At 43.6% G+C, this 26,764-nt stretch overlaps 1 protein-coding gene and 1 long non-coding RNA gene across 5 annotated transcripts in view; one reads left to right on the top strand and one right to left on the bottom strand.

The window, feature by feature from the left end:
* The window catches only part of LOC147032233 (uncharacterized), a 95,557-nt gene extending 95,035 nt beyond the window's left edge, over window positions 1-522 (bottom strand). For 2 of the 4 annotated variants that reach the window (XM_085869659.1, XM_085869655.1), the window contains exon 1: window positions 403-522. The gene's annotated coding sequence lies outside the window, so the exon portion shown is untranslated. Of the gene's footprint in view, window positions 1-84; window positions 331-351 lie in introns of those variants that run through there. The other 2 variants (XM_085869656.1, XM_085869658.1) reach the window with 2 other exon arrangements.
* Window positions 453-26,764, top strand: part of LOC147032234 (uncharacterized) — a 205,510-nt gene continuing 179,198 nt past the window's right edge. The window contains exons 1-2 of the long non-coding RNA XR_015055096.1: window positions 453-561; window positions 7,121-7,275. This is a non-coding gene — a long non-coding RNA (uncharacterized LOC147032234). The remainder of the gene's footprint in view (window positions 562-7,120; window positions 7,276-26,764) is intronic.

Raw genomic sequence — 26,764 nt, forward strand, 5'->3', positions numbered from 1 at the left:
ACCTCCCCATCCAGCCATAAGTACAACTATAAACGTGCTTGTGCACAAAAGGCCTCAACCATTGTGGAAATGTAAAGCACACACCGATGGACATTGGCGTTAAAATAACCGCATCACAAGAGGTTGGCCGAACACACGACACATTGATCCGCGATGTTATCAAGGAAAGAAACCAAGCAGTGCTGCAGCATCCTATTTAGTGGAGCTATGTTGTTGATGTGGTTGATGTTGCCAACACCAGAACAGACGCACAGGCCGCGCGACTTGGAATAAAACCCGAAAATGCGGTTTTCCCACGTTCCAGCTCGGAGTACTGTAACAAAGTGAGGTAAACGTTTGAAATGCCCTTACGTTTACACCCGAATACGATGATAACATGAATAATTCCTGACAAGGCCTTACCGCTCTCGCCTCCTTTACGCAAGCACGTACAATGACGTCATCACGTACGGCTTAAAACATGAAATGAAAAATAAACTTCATCACAGGCTTGCAATCGCGTCCAGTTACGCAACAAGTCGATGCGACAGGGAATGAGAGACGAGTGAGTTTTCATGATACGTGAGTGATTTCGATTACAGCGTTTCGCAAGCTGCCGCCGTCGTCACCGCCAAGCTGTTAGGAAAAGGATCCTGAAAGGAAAAAAGGATTTTTTTTTTTATAAATGAGAAATGGAGAATCAATTGAAGTGAACATGGACGTCAGTATAAAATGCTGGGAAAATTTAATAATGCTGAAAGGTAGATGGCGGTCAGAATGGGTGGTGTAATGTGGTTCGAGTATCCGCTCGGCTCTGGGAGGTCCGTGGTCGTCTGAAGGAACTGACCGCCATCTTGGTTCACCCAGGAAACCTTCACACCGGTGACGAGTCGTGCCCGTGCAGGGTAAACGGGGTGGGGGTGGAGTGGGCAAAAATGAAAATGGCATCCTACTTTTCGTCATGCAGCCGGAAAGCTGGGAACAACAATTCCCATTCATTTCCACATCTGATGCAATTGAAATGCTCTCGTGGTGACGAGCTGCTGCTCCATTTGAAACCGTTTTTACCTCGGGTCAGCAATAAAAACTTGGTATTGGTGACAATTACAAATTATTAGTGGGATTAATTTCTGGAGGATCAAGGGGATGTATAAGATCCTGGGAAATACAGGGGCATTACGCTCCTCAGTCATGTAATGAAGGTGCTGGAGAGGATCTGGACGGGAGGATGAGGAAGAGTGTGGAGATGGACATCGGAGAAGAGCACCAGGAGTTTAGAAAGGGCGGGGGGACAAGATAACGGATGGGATGTTCGCTCTGAGACAGGTGGTGGTTAGCCTGGTGTTGGCCTAGTGGTTAGGCTGGTTGGCTTGGGATCTTATAATCCTGAGTTCGAGCCCAGGTGCCACTGAATTAACAGCAGGTGGGGTTGACTCGGTCTATTATCCTTCTGAGGTCGGCGAAATGAGTAGAAGTGTCCTGGTGACGGGGCACAGCATCAGCGGCAAAATCGGACTCCAACAAAATGGCAACCAAGCTGCCAAACGGAAGAAGAAGAAGAAGAAGAAGAAGAAGAAGAAGAAGAAGAAGAAGAAGAAGAAGAGAAAGAAGAAGCAGAAGAGAGAGAAGAAGAAGAAGAGGAAGAAGAAGAAGAAGAACATTGGAGGTGCAATATGAAATGAATGAGATTTGTGGACTTCGAGAAGGCCGATGATGCCGATATCAGGCTGACTTGGTGCCCCATATATTGTTACGAATCTGGAAGCCATTTGCACACAAACAGACAACAGTCCCTCAAGCTTCGTTCTTTCGATAAGTGTGTGTTTATCGTTAGGGTGCCGTTCCTTATGTCTAATGGGAATTACATGTGCGTGCTTGGGTTTATTTTTTAGTCCTTGTTTTTGCAATACAGATCAAGCCTCCAGCCAACCGAAATCATCACTCCTTCACTTCGCACATCACGCCATTACACACGCGTGTCCAGCCACGTACATGGGCGGAGATTTCCATCGCCTCAGATCGAGACTCCGCCCAGAAAGGCAGGGGCGTGCCCCTTGTCCAATCACGCACAGAGGGCGACTTTCCCACGACACCCCGGCCAATGAGGGTTGAGATTTCCACAGAGGGCGACTTTCCCACGACACCCCGGCCAATGAGGGTTGAGATTGCCACAGAGAAGACTTTCCCACGACACCCCGACCAATGAGGGTTGAGATTTCCACAGAGGGCGACTTTCCCACGACACCCCGACCAATGAGGGTTGAGATTTCCACAGAGGGCGACTTTCCCACGACACCCCGGCCAATGAGGGTTGAGATTTCCACAGAGGGCGACTTTCCCACGACACCCCGGCCAATGAGGGTTGAGATTTCCACAGAGGGCGACTTTCCCACGACACCCCGACCAATGAGGGTTGAGATTTCCACAGAGGGCGACTTTCCCACGACACCCCGACCAATGAGGGTTGAGATTTCCACAGAGGGCGACTTTCCCACGACACCCCGGCCAATGAGGGTTGAGATTGCCACAGAGAAGACTTTCCCACGACACCCTGGCCAATGAGGGCTGAGATTTCCACAGAGGGCGACTTTCCCACGACACCCCGGCCAATGAGGGCTGAGCTTGACACAGAGAAGACATTCCCACGACACCCCGACCAATGAGGGTTGAGATTGCCACAGAGAAGACTTTCCCACGACACCCCGGCCAATGAGGGTTGAGATTTCCACAGAGAAGACTTTCCCACGACACCCCGGCCAATGAGGGTTGAGATTTCCACAGAGAAGACTTTCCCACGACACCCCGGCCAATGAGGGTTGAGATTTCCACAGAGAAGACTTTCCCACGACACCCCGGCCAATGAGGGTTGAGATTGCCACAGAGAAGACTTTCCCACGACACCCCGACCAATGAGGGTTGAGATTTCCACAGAGAAGACTTTCCCACGACACCCCGGCCAATGAGGGTTGAGATTGCCACAGAGGGCGACTTTCCCACGACACCCCGGCCAATGAGGGCTGAGATTGACACAGAGAAGACTTTCCCACGACACCCCGACCAATGAGGGTTGAGATTTCCACAGAGAAGACTTTCCCACGACACCCCGGCAAATGAGGGTTGAGATTGCCACAGAGAAGACTTTCCCAAGACACCCCGGCAAATGAGGGTTGAGATTGCCACAGAGAAGACTTTCCCACGACACCCCGGCCAATGAGGGTTGAGATTTCCACAGAGAAGACTTTCCCACGACACCCCGGCCAATGAGGGTTGAGATTGACACAGAGGGCGACTTTCCCACGACACCCCGGCCAATGAGGGCTGAGATTTCCACAGAGGGCGACTTTCCCACGACACCCCGGCCAATGAGGGTTGAGATGCCTCAGATGGCGATTTTCTCACCCCGGAAAAGAAATGAATAAAGGAACGCCAGGTGTTGGTCTTGGGGGGTCATGGGTCTTGGTGGTCGCGGGTCTTGGAGCTGGCTGGTTCGTCTGGTCCTGAGTCATCGTCGTCCCTGGTCTTCTCCTTGGTCTTGGTTCGTGGCTGGTTGGAGAGCGCTGTCGCTGGTGCTTGGTGCAGCGACAAAGGTGTGGGTTTGAGTACCCCCTCCTGAAACCAGCTCGTCTCGACCAGACCGCACGAGGTGGAAAGGTGCCCAACCGGCCCCATTTCGTGTGTGTGTGTGTGTGTGTGTGTGTTTGTGTGTGTGTGTGTGTGTGTGTGTGTGTGTGGGTGTGTGTGTGTGTGTGTGTGTGTGTGTGTGTCGGTGGTGCTCGTCCTGTGAGTAGAAACTGCGAAGTGCCTTGTACATTAAATTGCATTTCTGATAGTCAGTTTAACTCTGCTCTTTTTGTGCTCCCCTGCCCCATTATAAATAAACCCCCCAATTGTTCAATGTACCAGCTCGTTGTGCTTTCTATTATTGACCCAGCACAGTTCATGATTGAGAACCAGTAAGCCGATTGGGATGTAAGTTGTCGTTTGGACCGACGGACTTTGGTAATTCTGCTCGGTTACACCGGACCGAGGTCACTAGAGCGACCCGGTTCGACAGAGTCCATTGAGGGTGACTTCCCCGGTAATTTGACGACGTGGGTACTTAGGTATATTGAAATTTGGCTATTAACCCTACCCCACACTGTCAGAGAATTGGGCGAGCACAGTCCTTAAGTGACCCGTGACCTTCGGAGTTGTCCGAAGGTTACGACCTGCAATTCCGGGTGTTCGGTGGGAGACCGCCGTTCCTCGCCACCGACCCCGGCCCACAACAATATTACGGGATCGTTCTGTGTTTTTTTTTCAACTCAAATATTCCGCGTTCCCTTTCAAACCTTCCCGGGACGCCATTTGTCCCGTATTTTCAATATTTGAAAAGGGAAAGGAAAGGCGGCATGTAGCGCTGGCACGTACGCCTCCATCATAGCAACAACATGCCGTCAATAAGGCCAAACAGCAGCCCGAAAGTGCCACGCCGTCATGGGATGCATCAGACATCACAAGGGACCGGGAGTGATTGATGTAACTGAATACGGGCAAAGTTCACCGAAAAAAGGAGGAAGACGACCACAAAAAAAATGATGTGTGTTGTCTTTCGTGAGGAATGGCTGCTTTTCAGCAGTCATGACTGGTTGATGAAAGATCGTGACCATTGCCATGGAGTTCGCCATTTCCCACGGCGGCTTCTCCGATATGAAGCAGCATGTCGCAGGAAGCGCACGCAGGACGAGACGATACTGATAGTCGACACAACAAGCCAAGTGATCAAAACTTTATTGACAGTGAAAGACTCTTGAGAAGTGGAAAATGTCAGGATTATAAACATTCTAAAGAAAGCTTGGTGATTAGTTCGCGGGCACCAGCAGTGACCACTATTTTCCTTGTGTCTGTGTGTCTGTCTGTCTGTTTGTGACTCTCTCCAGAGCATAGCTCCGTGACGTTTGATGCGATCTTGATGAAACTTCGACACAAGCTAGATATCATGCTCTCGTATATTTTTTTCTCGATTTTTTTTCTCGCAATTTCATTTCCTAGAAACTGTGCGTAATGTCCAGAAGTACAACATATAAAAAATCCGATTTGATTTGGTCAATTTTGACGAAGCTTCCTCAAAAGCTTCCACTAACTCAATTGTACCTATCGTGGCATTGTTCAATAATGCCCGTTAACTGTCGTCACCTCCCGGCTGGTTATTTACTTTTTCTGATTCTCATTTTCACACCTGAGTAGCTTGTTGTGTCCTCACCCCCTCCCTCTCAAACAGTTTTTCGCCAGACTTTGTAAGTTGAATTACCAGCTATTTTCGAACTTCTAGTGTAAGTTTCCATTTGGAAAAAGATTGTTTTCACCGAGTTAGTTGAGCAGAACAAGGTTATTTCAGAGTAAAGATCGAATTACCCAAAAACGTTTTCCATGAACACATAAACAGGGTGCTGTTTATCTATTTGATCGAACGAGCAATGAACCCTATATGGACGGGATAATTCTCCCACTTTTATGATGTCCCCTGCCTCCACCCTGAACCCCCAGGACTATAATTTTTTTCACCCTCATTTACTTTGGAGAGGGACACCTAGTGTAGGAACACTTGATATGTCGGCTTGGGCCTTGTAATGTATTCAAGGTAATCAGGTAGCGTAATGCAGGGATTTCCTGGTTCTTGATTTCCTCATCAGGTATCGCATAGTGAGGTGGTGATGGTGTAGCACACTGTGAAGCATGTCATCACCACTGTCCCGAGAGAGATGGTGGTGGCGACACTGAGATGAATGGGAGTGTGTCAGAAGCAGAAGTTAGGTTGATGGAAGGGATGAACAAGGGAAGAGTTTTAGTTGGTCCAGGGATGTCGGAGGAGTTCAGCGTGAATATCAATTTGAAGCAGGGAAGCTCTCTCTGCCCACTCATGTGTATCATGGTGATGGAGCTGGTAAGCAGGAGGGTAAAAATGAAAGGTAATCTGCAGAAGATGTTGGATGCGGACGATCTGACTTTTGTAGCGGGAGATGCAGGAGGTACTGAGGAGTGGAAGGAGGCATTCCGGAAGCATGGACTGAAAACGAGTATGGAGAAGACGGAGGTGATGTGGGTTGGGCAGCAGAGAAAAGAAATGAATATCAGGTTAGAGGGGAAGGAGATCAGATGGTGTATTAGGTTTGAATATATTTGGAGAACAGTGATAGCGGATGGTAAGTCAGAGGCAAGTAGGTGCAAGTGCATGGATGAGGGTGAAGGGATTGATGGCAGGCAGAAAAATATTGTTGGAGTCACGCATATCCTTCCAGTTGCCTGAAAAGAGTCCGGCGAGTCTCCTCAAGGTTACTGTAACGGTCAGCTAAATCGGCAGTTTTATTTTCTCCCTCAACATGTCTCAGTACCACTCCCCCCCACCCCCCCCCATCATTTCCACTGTTCTTTTATGTCCTGGTCCATTCTGTGTTCTGGGTCCTCCACAAGCTTCGACTCTTTATCCCTCTAAGAAAGGCAACCCCATCTTTTGCAAAATAAATGCTTCAACCAGTTCTGGCAAGGTCCTCGCGAAGCGAAATTGATGAGTGTTTAATCGGGTGTGTGTGTGTGTAGTCATACGTCCAATGTCTCATAGTGGTGACCTAGTATAACGATGGTATTGAAGGACCAATTTGGGAACAAGCAGGCATTGAGTAACTTATAATGGCACCACTTATCGTTTGCAGAGAGTTTACAAGTCTCCTGGGTTTGCTAGTCTCCTGGGTATGAATTTCATGGCCACTTGTACACAGAACAAAGTGACGTTTTCCAGTATGGTTTGTGCATTCATGCACCCAGTCATGCTTGAAGCTGAACTTTGTTCCCCATCAAGGAGGTCAAGTGACCATGAGACTTTAGCCAAAAAAACAAGACTGGACGAGACTGTGATGTGTGTGTGTGTGTGTGTGTGTGTGTGTGTGTGTGTGTGTGTGTGTGTGTGTGTGTGGTGTGTGTGTGTGTGTATGTATTCTATAATTTAAATATTGTAACTTACAGAAGCTTTGCATTTCGTTTAGAAAAATTGGCTGCTTCTGCCAAGTCCGAAAATGTTGTCATTCAAATTAACTGGTGAAATGGTTATCTGCAACTTGTCTGCCATCATTCATAATACATTTTTCGACTGCTTTGTGCACCACAGTTGTATCTGAATGATAAAGAATCGCTTTGGTGACACCATGAGGCTTGCAACAGAGCAAAACCTCGGGACATGCTTTGGAATGGAAAATACTATCGAAAACGCTTACTCGGCGGTGTGTAACGCTATTACACACCGCGGGCAAGCTCCCTCTTACAGTAAGTATATGAGATACGTACAGGTGCAGGTGGTGAAAAAGAGGTGAGATTAAAACTGGAATTAATTTTTGAGATAAACTGAACTGAGGTTTTATCGATGGTCCTTGATCGAATTTACTTTGTTATCCGAAAACCTCCCTTAATCAAAATGGGCTTTTGGGAATGAGGATATCGACGTTGTTTATATATAAACGTATATGATTGTTTATGTGCAATGGTTTTTAAAGGAATCAAACCCTTTAATCACTACTGTCTGGTCCTCCTTCACCCCCACCACTTTAAGACACAATGGACACTTGTTGGCTGTTGCTTCATGTAAACTCCTCAAGGCATTAGGTGTTTCATGGATAGTCCAATAATGATGGTGATTAGAAATCTGACGAAGAACAAAAAACAAAATAATCAAGATTCTTTTATATGCCTATATCACTATCCTGTCGGTAGTACTGTATATGGAGGAATGGCAAGGAAAAAAAAACGACCATCACATCAAATGTATACAAAATGATACTCTGAAAAATTTGTTATAGGGTGGAGTCATAAGCATTGAAAAGCCATACCCTTTATTCTCGAGCATTTTCATAACTACCGAGACTGATAAAGTTGCCGGAATACATCGCTAAAGTACCAAATCTGGAGATCCCAAAACCACCAAATTGTTCTTCTTTCTTTAGCCAGGCGAGCACAATAATGGCTGAAGTAATTACAATGATTCTAACACGAGGAAGCGATATGATGCCCTCGATTATTGCAAGGTAACTGCAGTTGCATAATTTACGAAGGAAATGTGCCAAGAATAAACCGACCTACATTCAAAAACAAGAAAGAAAGAAAGCAGCCTTCCTTGCCAAATATAGGGATTTTGCCAAATATAGGGATTGGTTTTAGAGAAGAGGATTTTTAAAGATTTTCTTATGATCCAATATGGATTCCATACCACGTGACGAATGATATCATTGTTAACAAACTATATTTCCCTTGGGTAGTTGATCACAAATTTTAAGATTCGCAATAATCGGTTAAGCAGTTTGAGAGAAGAAGATTGTTCAAGGTTTTCCTGTCATCCAAAATGGTGGCAAAACGAGACGAAATTCAAACACTTTTGGGACCTTTAAACCTTTTGATGACCTACTTACAGTTAGAGTGGGAGCAACAAACTTGAGTTTGATCACACCAAAGATCCTTTTCGCCAAGTTTGGTCACAATCTCATCACGGTTTCAGAGAAGAAGTTGCAAGTGTTTACGGATGGACGGTCAGACTGACAGACGGACGACGTGCCATCCCCTAAACTCACCTGCACTACGTTCCAAAAAAGACCGACCTGTGATGTAACCAAGTTTGAATGTAAAATGTACATTTATGTTCCACTCATATTTTGCCTCATGCACATTTATGCTCCGCCCATGTGTTGTGTTATCTCTGCTGGGAGGGGCGCAGGGGTTCGGCTTTTCCTTGTCTGGCGGAATGGCGGGTTTGTGTGTAAAAAGCACTGTTTTTACTGTCGCACTTGGAGTGTTTGAAAATAAAGTGAAAAGTGATTTCAACCTCTCAGTGTTGGTAAGCTGCCTGGAGCATTCTTTCTTCAAATAATCTGGACAGGGAGGCTGTCCAGGATATGGTCTATGCAGCCTCCCATGTTAGTAATAGCACTAACCACAAGATAAAAATGGTTACTTCCCGGGCAGCATCTCACGCAAGCCTGAAAGAAAAAAGCAAGCCTCCCCTGCTAGTTATAATGTTAACCCCAAGAGAAAACTAGAATGGCACTCGGTAGAGCGCATACCTCCGCCAGTATGAACAGTTTACATTTTGTATCCCACTGATAGGCCGGAACTGAATCCAGACCTTCACCAAAATCGAATTGGCCAGTTCTTGTCACCCAACCAACTCATTCATGTCGGTTTGTCATAACTTGTCCACAACTTTTTTAAACATCATGCTTTCCAGTAAACCCTCAAATATCATGGGTTTCGACAAATCGTGGGCAACCTATTGTGTTCCAATTTAGTTAACACAGTATTTATTTTTGGCCAATCACAGTTTTTGAGTTGAGATGAGTCATTGTTTGCACACATTACCTCCCATTACGTGCCTTTTGTTGTTTCAAGCGCACTGTTAATTGTACTCATCAGACCAGCATATGGAAACAAAGCGAAGTTTAATAATGAATCGTCATCGAACAGGAAATGACACATGGAGATTCTGTGATACAAGATTGACAATATCGAGTAGACACACAACAGTTAATAATGACACCCAAACATAAAACCATGGACAAAATTATTTGTACCAAAAGGCAGAGAAAGTTTATGACATTGTGGAAAAAAATCGAGTTGTTAGATAGCTTGGCAAGAGGTGAAAGTGCAGCATCTGTGGGCCACCATTATGGGATCAGTGAGTCAAATGTGGTAAAAAGGCGGATTTATCCATTTGAGTAGAACGGTAATACGTAAGAAACCATTGCGGATTTACCAACGTTTCTACGAGGCACATGGGGCCTCCAGTTCAACCGTGGCAGACACCGAAGAGACAGGATTATTTTGGAAGAGGATGCCATCTGATACTTTCCTCTCCAAGCAGGAAATACGAGGTCCATCTAAAAAGTAAAGGGACTGACTTCACAGAAATTTTATTCCAAAAAATATATTGAAATCACAGCTTGTCCCCTTCAAAACAGTTTCCCTCCAGTCTCACACACTTGTCCATCCTCTTCTTCCATGCTTTGATGCACCCCCAGAAGGCTTCTTCTGGAATCCTCCGGAGCTCCGTCGTCACGGCCCTTTTTCATGGCCTCCACATCAGGAAATCGGGTCCCCTTGATCACCCCCTTGAGCTTGGGGAATAGGAAAAAATCACAAGGGGCCAAGTCTGGCGAATGCGGGAGTTGCTCCAGAGTTGGCACGTTCCTCTCCGCCAGAAACTGTCGGATGTCCAGGACACTGTGAACAGGGGCATTTTCATGGTGGAGCACCCAGGCGTTGTTCTCCCACAGATCCCTCCTCTTTTCCCAGACTGATCTCATGAGGCGTCGGAGGATCTCCATGTACACGTATTGATTCACTGTTTGACCCTGTGGTAGAAACTCGAAGTGGACGATGCCCTTGATGTCAAAAAACACGATGAGCATCACCTTGACCTGAGACTTCGACATCCTTGCTTTCTTATGTCTTGGTGATGCCGGACTTTTCCACTGACGACTCTGCCGTTTGGTCTTGGGATCGTATTCGAATATCCACGATTCATTGTCAGTAATGACTCTCCCAAGCAGGTCTGAATCGTCCTCGAGGCGCTCGATAATGTCTTGACAGACAGTGACTCTTTGCTGTCTGGTCCTCGGACAACAGCTTGGGGACCATCTTTGCACACACCTTGTGCATTTCGAGATTTTCAGTGATGATGCTCCAGACAGTGTCCTTGTTGATGAAAAGTTCCTCAGCAATCTTCCACACTGTGAGTCGACGATCTGCACGCACCGTCTGCTTCACATGCTCAATGTTGCCTGCCGTTCTGCTCGTTGAAGGTCTTCCAGACCATGGATCGTCTTCAACCTCCTCCCGTCCCTCTTTGAACCTCCTGTTCCATTCAAATGCACGTGAACGTGACATTGTTTCTTCCCTGTAGACTTGCTGCAGCATTGAGAAGGATTCGGAAGGTGTTTTGCCAAGCTTGGCAAGAGACTTCAGATTGGCTTTCTGCTCACGACTCATGGCGCGCCGACTCAGACGAGACAACGTGTAAAGCACGACCTGTAAAAAAATCACACAATGAGCGCAGTCAACCATCACCAATAATATATATTGCTGGAATGTTGAGAAAGACTGTGACGAAACCCGTTCATTCAATTTGTGTAAGTGGAGCACACAGCAGGCTCAATCCCGTTACTTTTTCGACGGACCTCGTAACTACTCTGGGTCAAGGTGACAGGATCATTTTACCCTTCTTCTATGTGACAATGCAGCAGGCAACTTCATCGTGCTCCTGATAATCGAACAGCCATCGCAAGTTCTACATACACATCTTTCTAACCACCACCCTCCCCCCTCTTTCAGCATCATCATCCCGAGCTCAGTCTTGTGTTTTCTATTTATGGCAGAGGACATCACAAAAGAGTATGTAATATGTTTTCCCTCACCCACCTTGCTGTTTTGTTTAAAAAAAAAACATCTCGCTCTTTTAGAATATTTTTAAAATGGAAAAGTCTTGTGTTTTTGTTTGATAACTCCACCACCGAAGGTGAAAGAAGTTATGTTTTCACCCCTTTCTGTCTGTTTGTTTGTTCGTTTGTGTGCAGGATATCTCAAAAAGTTGTGGACAGATTTTGATTAAAGCGTGTGGACAGGTTGGGTGTGAGACAAAGGCGAACTGATTAGATTTTGGTGAAGATCCGGATCGGATCCGAGAATTTTTAAAGTAATTCTTCACCATTGAGAGATAGGGCCAAAAGCAAGAGAAAGCACGGTATCTCAAAAAGTTGTTGACAAATTAAGACGAAACTTGGTAGACATGGGTGTGTGACAAGGAAGAATGAATTGAATTTTGGTAAAGATTCGAATCCGGATCAGGATCTGATAAATTTTTGAGTGATTCTTCACCATTGAGAGATAGGGCTAAACCGATATACAACACGCTATCTCAAAAAGTTGTGGACAGATTCGGACAAAACTTGCTGGACACTTGGGTATGTGGCAAGGACGAATTGATTCGATTTTGGTGAAGATCTGAATCCGGATCTGTATACGAGAATTATTTCATTTTTTTAGAGCGATTCTTCACTGTTGAGAGATCGGGCCAAGAACGATATGTTCTTGTTCAAAAAGATATTTTCTAAAATGATATTTCATGATATTTCAAAAATGTATTGGGCTCGATATGTTCTTGTGGATTAGTCATTGCGTGGTGGAGGTATGCGCACTACCGAGTGCCCTTCGAGTTAACCTCCGCCATCGAAGATCGGAGGTTACTGTTTTCACCCCTTACTGTTTGTTTGTTTGTTTGTTTGTGAACAGTATTACAGAAAAACTCGACGGATTTCGACGAAACTTGGTGGGGGGATTAGGTATGGTCCAAGGATAATGCCATAGATTTTGGACTTGGTCCAAAATCCAATATGGCCGCTATGGCGGCCATTAAAAAAAAAAATTGAATTTTTTTTTTTTGCATTTCTACATGTTTTAAGTGATTTCCAACCTCCCCGCCCCCTCCCCTCCCAAAAAAAAAATGTTAGAGAAAAAAAAATTTGCAACTTTTTTTTCAACAAAATTTCGATTTTTTTTTGCATTTCTACATGTTATAAGTGATCTCTCCAGACTATCTCCAGATCGTAAAGGTAGGCCGGCATTATACATGACATCAGAACCTTCCCGTTCAATTTTATTGATATATTTCCATCTGCCATTACTCCCTCCATCCTCCTCCATGCATTCACACCCACCTGAATCCTCCTCCGCACCTCTGTCTCGGACTTACCATCCCGGTCAATGTTCATCCCAGATACTCAAACTATTTCCCTGCCTGATCTCCGTCCCCTCTAACCTGATATCCATTTATTTTCTCTGCTGCCTGACCCACATTACCTCAGTCTTCTCCATACTCATCTTCAGCCCATGCTTCCCAAATGCTTCTTTGCACAACCCCAGCACTTCTTGCATCTCCCATCTACTCTCCACTACAACAGCCAGATCATCCGCATGCAACATCCTCCCCATACTACCCCTCCAGCTCACCTCCCTGCTTACCAGCTCCATCACCATGATAAACATGAGTGGGCTGAAAGCGCTTCCCTGCCTCAAACCAAGGTTCACGCTGAACTCCTCAGACATCCCAGGCCAACGAAAACTCTTCCCTTCGTTCCGTTGTACATCCCTTCCACCAACCTAACCTCTGCTTGTGGCACTCCCATCCATCTCAGTGTCGCCATCACCATCTCTCTCGGACAGTGTCATCGGACTTCTCAAGGTCCACAAATCCCAATGCCATCTCACTCAGCGTGAACATCCCATCCATCGTCCCCCTGCCCTTTCTAAACCCCTGCTGCTCTTCTCCAATCTCAATCTCCACACTCTTCCTTATCCTCCTGTCCAAAATCCTCTCCATCACCTTCATCACATGACTTCGGAGAATAATGCCCCTGTACTTTCCCGGATCTTGAACATCGCCCTCCCCCTTCCATATCAGCACAATTAACCTTGTCCTTCACTCCTCCCGAATTTAACCTTCTCATACATATATTCAACAGCCTCTTCATCCAACTGACTTTGACTTCTCCTGCTGCAATTATCATCTCTGTACACACACACACCTCATCAATGCCTGGTGCTCTTCTCTTCTTCATGCTCTTCAATGCCATCCACATTTCCTCCTCTGTGATCTCCACCAAGTTCACTTTACTCTCTACATAACACGGCAGCTCCAGCTCGCCATTGCTTCCTTCCAGGTTCAACAGCTCTTTGAAATATCCTTCTCACACCTTCAATACTGCCCCCCTCTCTGTCGCTAGCCTCCTGCCAACATCCTTAATCACCCTCCACCCCCCTTCACATCCTGAGCATCCTCATCCCTGTCATGAACCAATTTATATATCATCTTCCTCCCACCATCCACCAAAATCGAATCGATTCATCTTTGTCACACCCAACCTGTCCACCAAGTTTTGTCCGAATCCGTCCACAACTTTTTGAGATATCCTGCACACAAACAAACAAACAGACAGGGGTGAAAACATAACCTCCTTCCACCTTCGGTGGCGGAGGTAATGAAGAGAGGTGCATTGTTATGTTAGCAAAATATGGCCGCTGTAGTCAGCTTCAAAACTATACTGAAACCAATGAAATGTTCAGAAGCATACCCCTGTTTTGTGTACAGGTACTCAGAATATTATTGAAAAGTGCATTTCATAATGTTGCGGAGGCGGTCCGGATAGAGGTCTCCGGAGGTCAGCATGTCTATCAAAAGACCACGGATGCCGTCTACAACACTCATCTCTGGCCGGACCTTCGCACCCAGGGCCGGTTTATCGTACCTGTGAGATGAATGAAGCAGACGGGGAATCGTGCCCATGGCTGCGTAACAGATATTATTTGGCCAAGCAAATTAACGTTACATGCCACATCCTATCATCTATCGACCAATTAATCACTTGGACCAATTTCCCCAGGAGCGCTATCTCAGATCAAACCTGAACAGGATAAGTGAAGACACGACATCAACTCTTTCATCAATTTGTTACACAAGCAGGAAATTGGTGGGAGACATGACGGTTCGGGAATTAAAATTATGGCAGAGTTTGGGAAAGGCGAGACAAACAACATTCACAGATGTACAAGCCCATATTCATTCCAAGTATCCCCTACACGACATACCTGCCATCGGATCCTTAAAACAATTACTTAATACCTCCATGCGTAATAGATATAGACACCTGAAGAAGTGAGAGAAAGTGTGGGAGGAGGGGTGAGAAATAGTGGTGAGAAAAAGATAGTGTGGGTTCTTCTATGAGCCCGACACCTTCCACAGCCCCGGCTGTGATTGTGATCGCCCTAATGCTCAGCGGTTCGGGCTCGCCTCCGACGCACTGCCTCTCAGATTCCTCCCTCTGCTCCGTTAGCACCCCTGTCGTGAAGATCCTGGATGTTCTTGGGATGAACGTGATGTAATGTGTGGCTGAGCGGGAATATCAAGTCCTGTGAGGCTAGGTGAGCAGCTCTGTGGTGGTGTGGCGACTGCTGCGGTGAGATGAAGGTGCACCGAGCTCGGTGTGTACGTCTGTGAGTGAGGTGCAAAAAGCTGCGGAGAGTATAAAAGAATGAGTTGAAGAAGAAGAAAGATATAGAATGCAGAAAGCTAAGAAGTGAAAGAAAGTAGAAAGGAAAGTCGAGAGAAAAGCGGGGAAAATGCGAGCTGGGGTGAATACGTAACGGTCATCTGTAATCCTGCTCAAAATCTCAATCTGTCTTATCTGCTTAACCTAATCTCAATCTCTGCATGGATCTCCCCAAAGCTCCAAATAACTTAATGGTTATCTTGCCCCAGTCTCCCCAAATCACAGTTGTGCTTCCGATCTCCCCCGAAACGGTGTGTGTCTGATCTCCCCCGAACCACTCTGATAATCTGCTGCGTCTCAACCTTTATTGACTCCCCCCTCATCTAATGGCTTTCATCCAACCCCCCACCCCCATTGGTTTGAGCTGGTGGAGGCGATCAGAACCCCCTTTGGTGGTGATTGTTGCTGGGCAGAAAGCAAAGACCCAGCCACAGTTTCATTGGGCAGAGGGGGGACTTCTGCCGAGGTTCTATCTGGAGTGAGGAGAGGGACGAGAACTCACCACCTCGTCAAGGGTGATGGATTTCTTCCGCTCACTTTTGTTCACCATCAATGACACTTTCATTTTGCAATTTATCATTTATTTTCACTTCAATGTCTGATCTCTGGGAAAATGAAACAAATTAATTATATTATTTTGGCAATAAGTGTGTGGATGACTAAAATTAATGCTGGGTTGTTATATTAGCAGTAAACATAAACTTCTGGGAGCATGTGAGGCAGAGCTTCGTTGCCAATACACCGCCCAAATAAAGGGATGATTTTTCGTTGAATAGATCCTTGCGAGTATTATTGAAATGTGCATTTCATACTTTTATTGTTACTTCTACTTTTCATCCTCATTTGTCAAGATCTACAAACGTGCAAAACCCTTCCCAGCCTCTCCCCAAAATGCACAGTGATAGGTCTATAGATACGCTTGGAAAGGGGTCCTTCTGACTCCCCATTTCTTTATCTTAATTTCCCTCTTCCTCCTGCTCTGTAGCTGCTGTTAACACAATAAATTCGTTTGGGGAAGTTGTCACAACAGGATCAAGTAAAACTGAAAACGACAACCCAGACAGCATTTGCTCGAATACCACGATAGCAGACTTATATAATGCGCATGACCTGACCGTGGGTACCCCAAGCATGAATGCAAAATTTTGTGAAGCTTGCTCAAGTCATTTAATTCCATAAAGAACAGACACAAGATCCACATCCATCCATCCATTGGGACCATGCTCGATACAGAGCATCGGTGCTGTCAAATGAGTCTCCTGGGCTATTGGGCACAATCCTGGACAGGTCACCACTCCACCACAGGATACTGAAATGGCTCAATCATCCCAGCAAACGAGTACTCATTTTGCCAACCTCAGAAGGATGACAGGCTGAGTCAACCCCACCTGGTGTTAATTAAATGGTAAGTAGGATTTGAAGTCAGGATCCTGGGATCCCAAACCTGCCACCCTAACCATTAAGCCAACGCCAGGCATATACAGATCCACAGACAATGCCTTACTTTTATTTCGGAGGATATTTTTATTCTCTTGTGCTACCAATGCAGACCGCTAGTTCTTTGCTGGAATTAGCAACTTTTTTTTCCCCCCCGCCAGGTGGTGCCACGTGCATTCTGCAACAACATCTGCCCCTTCCCAACGTCCCATCAGAACGCTTTGATTGAGCTTCGGCGCCGACTTGACCTGGAGCATTCCGGCAGAATGCGGTCAAATTAATGATGGCAATCCGCATGGCGAAACAAAAATATTGAGAATTCACATTCAAATCACCCTCTAGCATTAACAATATACTATAATCGAAGCATTGGACAAGCAGGAAATTTGGGTCGGAAAATTGAGATAATTGTATTTTGATAAACTTCATAAATGTCACAAATCATTCACCCTGATGCACAATGATGTACCTCCGAAAGAGCAAAGCATCGTAGAACGAGGTGTGTGTGTTGAACTGGGTGTGCCATCTGCAAGCATTAGTTGGATCCCATGTTGTCCTTCGCGCAGAGTAGGCATGCTCTCACCGGCACCCTGAGTAAGTTCCAAATTTCTGAATGGACTGCAGGTAGCAAGTGGTCTGGTATTCTTGGAGCTTCCTTAACACCAGGTTTCGCTGCTTGCTATCTCAGAGTGCGGTTGCTGTCTGAGCAGCAACTACTTATCTCCATACGTAAAGAAATTGACTAGGTAGTTCATATGTATACAGCCTTCTTCGGATTTGAATGGCAACATAAAAGGATGAAATTACAGCATAAATTTGATGTACAACTGTCTGTATGGCTTGAATGTAACCAGTGTGACTTTTTGCTGTTTATTTTCTGGTTTTGTAGGAATATTTCAACCCTTTTTAATATCTCTTTAAACAAAAACATCATGATATTGTTTTTCGAATTCCACCAACGACTGCATTGTCATGCTTCATGTATAATATACAAGCGGCATTCAAAAAGCTATTTGAACAAGATACAATGAACCTGCAAGAAACACCAATATTTTTTGATTTTTCAAATAAGTTCGTTTAGATAAGTATAAAAGTAACTTTAGTTTGTGGCATTCAGAAAGAAGACCTTTATTGGTGGCAGGGTGAAGAAATGAAGCAACTAAAGAGCTTTGAAGCCGTGTGGATTAATCTCATATTTTTTTTAATCCTCGTCAGTCTTGCACTCTTTGAGTTGTGAAATATTGTGTCAAATGACCAAATTGTTTATTACAAGTTGTGTTTTCTTTTGGTTAAATTGTTATATACATATCTGCTTCAGGAATAAGTGATACATATGCATTGAGATTTTGTTTGGATGAAGAAAAACTCCACGAGGAGGGCAAAGTTATGTAAACTGTGATTTTCGTGTGTAATTTAGAAGTAGGGTCAATAACCGCTGAGCTGTCTAGCCTGGATTTGAATTTCGGCCCAGCTATCAACTGTCATCTCGGTGTTTCACAGGTAGAGCGAGGCATCAACATGTGCGCCATCAAACGGATGGACGTTAAACTGGGCTTCCCATCTGTCGGCATTAGTTGGTTTACGTTAAAGATCCAACCATTAGTTGGTTGACGGTGTCCTTTGTGAAGAGGAGACGAATAATTATCAGTGGCACCCTCAACAAATTACAAATTGCTGTCCTGAATGACTACTCAGATGGCAATGGAAAACCATCCTGCATCACCCTTACCCAGTATCTGCTTTAGTCGCACTGACGCTCTGTGAAAAGTATGGCATGTTGATGAGGATAATGATGATGATAAGAATAGTCATATGTAATACTTAAGTTGGAATCTCATTAGGAATGTAAATATTGCATAATTGGGCCATAGACGGTGAATTTAGATGGCCAGCAGGTGATATATTGTTTTGTACATTCATACATTGATTTCCTCCAGGATTTTCCCCAGCACCTGCACCACCAGTTAGTATGGGTGTGCCTGGACTTTTGAACCAGCATTTACAGAAGCCCCCTAAGGCTGGTTTGAACTGGCGTACTGATCGGCGTACTGGCGTATTTGGCGTATTTGAACTGGCGTACTGATTGGTAAGCTGGTTGAAATGGGAACTGGAGGTGGAGCTGCTGGAGAGTTGGAGATAGAGATAGAGATAGAGATAGAGATAGAGATAGAGATAGAGATAGAGATAGAGATAGAGATAGAGATATAGATATAGATATAGATATAGAGAGAGAGAGACAGAGAGACAGAGAGACAGAGAGACAGAGAGACAGAGAGACAGAGAGACAGAGAGACAGAGAGACAGAGAGACAGAGAGACAGAGAGACAGAGAGAGAGAGAGAGAGAGAGAGAGAGAGAGAGAGAGAGAGAGAGAGAGAGAGAGAGAGAGAGAGAATGAGAATGTGCTGGAAACGTTTGGCAGTTGAGTGGAGCAGTTCAAGAGAGAATCGGATGTGAGAGATATTGAATTGAAATCAAGAGACTTTCAGCAGCAGAGTTCATGAAGGAAAACAGACAGTTTTGGAGTTGTTAAATACAAGATTTAAAAGTGCACACAAAGAAGACACTCTCTGTCTGTCTGTCTGTCTGTCTGTCTGTCTGTCTGTCTGTCTGTCTCTCTCTCTCTCTCGCTGCTGGTTGCATCATTGGTTGGGACACGGCTATGCTGCTGATGCAGTGTCCCCCTTACCAGTGCACTGGTACTCACTTTGCCGACCTCGGAAGGATGACAGGCTGAGTCAACCTCCTGGTGTATATTCATTCAGCGACCCAACGGGGCTTGAACTGAGGACCCTGGGATCCCAAGCCGCCACCCTAACCACTAAGCCAACACCAGGCTTCACACAAAGAAGACTGAAAACATTCCATGAAGCATTTTCTGACTTGGTGGAATATAGCACAGTGCCAGGCGCTATAGGTAAAGTTAACAGAGTTTTAGGATGTACTAGACATCCCGTGGACCCGTTGAGTTCCCGTTGTGACAGCGGTTGATGAAAAACATCATTTCAAGAAAAAAAAAAGAAGACAGCTCCAGCGAACTATATCACTGAGGTTGTTTGCATTGATCAAATTCTCCTGAAAAGTACTTGACTGAATCGGGAATTGATTTTTTTTATTATTATTTTTTCATTTCGCGATTTGAATGAAACTTGATACTGCATACCACATGCGAATGGTGAGTAAGGTGGCTCTAAAATTTTTGCACTATCGTGTACCGTTTTAGCTGTATTTCGGGAACATACATACATACATACATACATACATACATACGTACATACAAGATGAGAGTTTTAGTAATATATAGATTTGTATGGGGATAAATTATAAATCAAAAGAGGCACTGTTTACATTGTACAGGAATTTAGTAAGGCCTCATCTATAATATTGTATACCACTCCTTTCCAATTCCATATCCAGGCGATGCATGATGTCATCGCCGGACGCAGAAGGAAGGGAGTAATCAGTTCTTACTCCGTTTGTTTTTTTGTTTTCGTCTTTGTCTGGGCAATATCTCAGCCATCCTATGAATGAGGAAGCTGAAATTTGGGGACAAAAGTGAAGATGTACTTTGTCAAAGACTATTTTTTTTTTGATGAATCAATTATTTGATTAATTACTTGATTATGATCGAGTTATTAATGCCTTATTTATTTTCTTTCTCATCTGGGAAATATCTCAGGCACCTTTTGAGCTCGGAATGTGTGATTTGGACACAACTGTGACCAAGTGATTTGGTCATAAAGGGGATTTTTTTGATTTATTGATTAATTATTTAATTTTTCCAAAAAGTCACAGATTCGGATGAAACAGTGGTGGTTTAGGTATGCTATTAGCCAATTGATTAAGAAATCAATTATTTTATGATCAATGTCTATTTATTTTAATTATGCAATTAATCAATTATTGTACAATGCTCCCTCCCAATTCAGTCTGGAGGTGCTGCACGGAGGCATCACTGGGTGCCGAAGGCACCCCAGCAATGTTGCGAACTGGAGGATTTGTTATTTATTTATTTGGCATGAGGGCTGTGTATTTTGAATGTATCTGCACTTGTTGTGTGTCGTTTTGGTCACCACATCTGAGGAAGGACATAGTTACCAGAGGGTTCATATTTGGGTGACTAGATTGATTCCAGGGCTTGCTAGATTAAGATATGAGGATCTACTCAAGGAGACAGGACTTCATATATTAAGGGGCAGTCACACCTTGACGATTTAGCCAGCGTATGCCGACGTATGAAAAATTTGTCTAAAACGCTGGCACACGTCGAATACGTTATGGGTAAGTTTTGTATACGTTAAGAGCACGCTGAAGCACGCTGGCATACGTCGTAGTACGCCGAGCTCGTCGACAAATTTTAAAATGCTCAAAATTTTTCGATGTATGCCAGCGTATGACTCACACGTTCCGCATATGCTGGCCATAAGTTGTAGGCACGTTACGAGATCGTTGACACACGTCGACACACGTTACTTGTAAGTTACTCATAAGTCGAAACATGTCGAGATAATGTTTAGTGTACCCGAAACTTATTTCTAACATATGAGTAACGTGCTTTGAACCTATGAGTAACGTGCTTTGAACCTATGTGTAACATATCTCCAACGCACATTGATGTATGTAGACGTATTTGATGTCTTCCGGATGACCACAGAACTTACTGAACGTGTTTCTAACTTACAGCTACCGTATAATGGCGTATTGGCAGCGTTTAGGGGAATTGGTATATAAAAATGGGCTTCACAGGAGGAACCCGTCAGTGTTCCAGACTCCATGTTTTTTTTTTTTTCTTCAGCATGACGGTGATGTTGACACTTCGATTTCCAGTGCGGTTATAATATAATATAATTAAAAGGCTGCCCCTCAACGATTTAAATCATAACCGCACTAGAAATTGAAGTGTCAACATCACCGTCATGCCGAAGAAGGAAAACAAAACAAAACATGGAGTCTGGAACACTGACGGGTTCCTCCTGTGTGAACCCCATTTTTATATACCAATACCATAATAACGTTTTATACACCATTATAACGTTTTGTGGTGATTAACCTTGGGAGCTCAGAGGAGTAAGGTCACAAACAAACAAACAAAGAAGGCATCAGGCATGACGAAAATTATGCAAATAACATCATTGGCACCTTGACCTTTGACAGTAGCAGTTAAAAGTTTGGACACACCTACTCATTCAAGGGTTTTTCTTTATTTTTTACTACATTGTGGAATAATCATGAAGACATCAAAACTATGAAATAACACACATGGAATTATATAGTAACTAAAAAAGTGTTAAACAAATCAAAGTATATTTTATATTTTTGATTCTTCAAAGAAGCCACCTTTGCCTTGATGACAGCTTTGCACATTTGTGGCATTCTCTCCACCAGCTTCATGGAGGGAGTCACCTGGAATGCTTTTCCATTGACAGGTGTGCCTTGTTAAAAGTTAATTTGTGGAATTTCTTTCCTTCTTAATGCATTTGAGCCAATCAGTTGTGTTGCAAAAATGTAGGGTTGGTGTACAGTTAATAGCCCTATTTGGTAAAAGACCATTATTTTGTCTGTACTGCAGTATTCCATGTTTTGGCAAGAACAACTCAATGAAGCAAAGAGAAACGACAGTCCATCATTACTTCAAGACATGAAGGTCAGCCGATCCAGAAAATTTCAAGAACTTTGAGAGTTTCTTCAAGTGCAGTCACAAAAACCGTCAAGCGCTGTGATGAAACTGGCTCTCATGAGGACTGCCACAGGAAAAGAAGACTCAGAGTTACCTCTACTGCAGAGGATAAGTTTATTAGTTACCAGCCTCAGAAATCGCCAATTAACTGCACCTCAGAATGCAGCCCATGTAAATGCTTCAGAGAGTTCAAGTAACAGACATATCTCAACATCAACTGTTCAGAGGAGACTGCATGAATCAGGCCTTCATGGTCGAATTGTTGCAAAGAAACCACTACTGAAGAGGACCAAAAGAAGAAGAGACTTGCTTGGGCCAAGAAACACGAGCAATGGACAATAGACCGGTGGAAATCTGTCCTTTTGTCTGATGAGTCCAAATTTGAGATTTTTGGTTCCAACCACCATGTCTTTGTGAGACACAGAGAAGGTGAATGGGTGATCTCTGCATGTGTGGTTCCCACCGTGAAGCATGGAGGACGAGGTTCGATGGTGTGGGTGTGCTTTACTGGTGACACTGTCAGCGATTTGTTGAGGATTCAAGGCACACTTAACCAGCATGGCTACCACAGCATTCTGCAGCGATACGCCATCCCATCTGGTTTGCGCTTGGTGGGACAATCACTTGCTTTTCAACAGGACAATGACCCAAAACACACCTCGAGGCTGTGTAAGGGTGATTTGACTAAGATGGAGAGTGGTGGAGTGCTGCATTAGATGATCTGGCCTCCACAATCACCTGACCTAAACCCAATTGAGATGGCTTGGGATGAGTTGGATCGCAGAGTGAAGGAAAGGTAGCGAACAAGTGCTCAGCATATGTGGAAACTCCTTCAAGACTGTTGGAAAAGCATTCCAGGTGACTACCTCATGAAGCTGGTTGAGAGAATGCCAAGAGTGTGCAAAGCTGTCTTCAAGACAAAGGGTGGCTACTTTGAAGAATGTAAAATATAAAATATATTTTGATTTGTTTAACACTTTTTTGGTTACTACATAATTCCATGTGTTATTTCATAATTTTTATGTCTTCACTATTATTATACAATAGAAAATAGTAAAAATAAAGAACCCTTGAATGAGTAGGTGTGTCCAAACTTTTGACTGTTACTGTATATCGTGAAAAAACATTGACAACCTCAATTTTGTCCTTTGGAATACTGTGGTAAAGTTTGACGAAGATAGCTGAAAGTGTTCGCGAGTTATTGCACTCACAGTACATGCTGAGCCGAGCCATGCCGTGTTGAGCCGTAACAGATGAGGCAGACTGACATATGATGAAAATTTTCAATTTTTGTCATAACAAATATTTTGTGTGTGTGTGTGTGTGTGTGTGTGTGTGTGTGTGTGTGTGTGTGTGTATATATATATATATATATATATATATATATATATATATATATATATATATATATATATATATATATATATATATATATATATATATATATACATACATATGCCAAAAAGTCTGTCTGTCTGTGTCTCGTGTGTGTGTATGTGTGTTTTCTATGCATGGCCACATCTTGTACAAATACAACTTTGTGTGGGGTTGTCTGTGGGGTAACATAGGCTGTGTAGTCATGGCCTCATACGGGGGTGTAGGGGCGGGTGGGGGTGGGGGCATAAATTGTCCATCTAACTGTGTACCATGTGACACCACGTGGTGGTGTTGGCATCGGGTATTACAATTTCCTTCTTTACCTGGCCAACATTAAGGTTAAAGCACTTTTCGCACTGGTAAATTTCTCCTACTTCCCTCCCCCCCCCCAACCCCACACCACCTAATGGCAGGCCCTCAGTCAGTATTCGCTGTGACTGTTCAAACTCCATTGCATCATAAAATTAATCCCCACTATTACATACCAGGGCAGCATATAGTTTGACTTGCCATTGGGGTGGGGGGAAGGCAGGATATCTCCGTTGACTGAGAAGGGGGCAGGAGAGCCGGCAGGGCAGGAGAGGACTGAGACGGGTGGCAGGATTGCTGATGGGGCCCGGGGAGGTTGGGGGGGGGGTCGGGGTGGTGAATATTTTAAAACGGTGAGTTGAGGTGATGCCGGTTTGGCTTTATAAAAAAACTGAAAAAGCACCCGCCTGTCCCATCCCCGTAAAGCCCGTCCACATCCGCTTTGGGGAAAGATAAATTTAGGCGGTGTCCAGAGCGAAGAGGGGGACGTTGTCAATGGGATATTCATCACAGCCTTTTTCGATGCTGAATTGCGAATGATATAAAACACACTAAGAGGAAGATCAAACTAAAACTGCAAAATGGAAATCCCTTCCGCATTGAAAATGCAAAGCCATTTGTATTCAGATGTCTTCTTCTTCAGACGTATTCAGGGACAGGTGCACATGGAAATTGCAACAGAGCTCCAATCAGCCAATCTATTAATCAACCTTTGTGATTGGCTACAAAGTGTTACTTATTTAAGTGTCTCTTCCTACACAATGCCAGGTAAATATATACATATATACACTACCGGTCGAATGTTTTAGAACACCTCCATTTTTCCAGTTTTTACTGAAATTTAAGCAGTTTAATATTTCAATGTACTCTGAAATTAAAGCATAGAACAAATAAACAATTGCAGATAAAAAAAGGAATCATGGAATCGTTTTGTTGAACAAAATGTAATCTAAATTTTTGACTCATCAAAGTAGCCACCTTTTGCAGATATAACAGCCGAACATACTCGTGGCATTCTTTCTGCAATGGAAATCAAATATTGTTCGGAAAGTTCTTCCCAACACTGTTGCAGAAGTTCCCACAAATGTGTTGCACTTGTAGGTTGCTTTTCTTTCACCCTTCTGTCCAGTTCATCCCAAACCAGCTCGATGGGGTTTAAGTCTGGAGACTGTGCTGGCCATTCCATGATTTGAGGCCCACAATCTTCTTTTTTTTCTTCTAAGGTAGTTCTAACATCACCTGGAGGAATTTTTTGGTCATTATCTTGCTGTCAGATGAACCTCTGATCAACTAGGGGTGGACCAGAGGGTATTGCATGGCGCTGCAAAATGCTGTGGTTCAGGGTGGCAGTCATGCTGTGCAAGTCGCCGACTCTGTATCCAGCAAAAGAGCCCCAGATCATCACGCTTCCTGCTCAATGTTTGACAGTTGGTGTCACACACTGAGGAACCATCCTTTCGCCGACTCGATGGCATACAAAAACCCTGCACGATGAACTGAAGATTTCAAATTTTGATTCATTGTTCCACAAGACCTTTTTCCAGTTTTCAGTAGTCCACTGGCAGTGCTTCATGGCCCAGGCAAGTCTCTTTTTCTTATTTTGCCATCTTAGCAATGGCTTTCTTACTGCCACTCGACCTGTTAAACCTGCAGCTCAAAGTCTTCTCTTCACAGTTGAAAATGAGACTTCCTTACTTCGACCAGTGTTAAGCTGTGCTTGAAGCTGCTGTCCTGTGAGCCGGCTATCACGCAAGATGTTGACTCTCAGAAACTTGTTTTCTGATTGTGTTGTGGCTTTGGCTCTGCCAGACCTCTTCCTGTCAGAGTTTCCTCCAGTTTCCAAGTGCCTTTTGATGGTGTAGGAAACTGTACTCACGAACACCTTGGCTTCTTTGCAATTTCTCTGAAGGAAAGACCAACACTTCTCAGGGTTATAATGGTCTGTCTGTCTTCCTTTGTTAATTGTCTTTTTCTCACCATTATGATAGCAATATACTACTCTACTTCCTGCAGTACAATATTGTCCAAATAATGCTTCAGAGGGTGCAGCAACACAGTCTGTTCCAACACTGCTTTTATACAGACAGAGGGTTTGTAACTAATGAACAAAATTTGGGACACTTGTAGGAATTGTTTGCATGAACTTTCAAGGCTTAATTTACTTCCATTGCTGCAGAACAGCTGCAGTTGCTAACCCATTACTTGTTCCCTGAAAAAGACCTTTTTAACAACTCTGAAATTTACATTATTTTTCAGTTTCTGGTAACCTAAACTTTTTTTTTTTTAAATCTCTGACAGTTTACCGCTAAGCTTTGTACCATTGCAGGTTATTCACTGGACTTGAACTGCTTAAATTTCAATAAAAACTGGAAAAATGGGGGTGTTCTAAAACCTTTGACAGGTAGTGTGTGTGTGACAGTAGACAGTGTGTATATATATATATATATATATATATATATATATATATATATATATATATATATATATATATATATATATATATATATATATATAAATATATATATATATATATGTATATATATATATATATATATATATGTATGTATATATATATGTATGTATGTATATATATGTATGTATGTATATATATGTATGTATATATATATATATATATATATATATATGTATGTATGTATATATACATACATACATATATATACATACATACATATATATATATATATATATATATATATATATATATATATATATATATATATTCCAGGTTTCAAACTACTGTGTTCAATTTAATTTACAACTTTACTCTCCACCTAGGTCACCCAAAGGAACCAAATTTGACGGCGGCACATACAGGAGGCAGAAAGATGGAAAATGTTTCTTACCTTTAT

This window comes from Eptatretus burgeri, chromosome 2, assembly GCF_056783735.1.
Source record: "Eptatretus burgeri isolate ZD-2024b chromosome 2, Ebu_testis_v1, whole genome shotgun sequence".
NCBI lineage: Eukaryota > Metazoa > Chordata > Myxini > Myxiniformes > Myxinidae > Eptatretus > Eptatretus burgeri.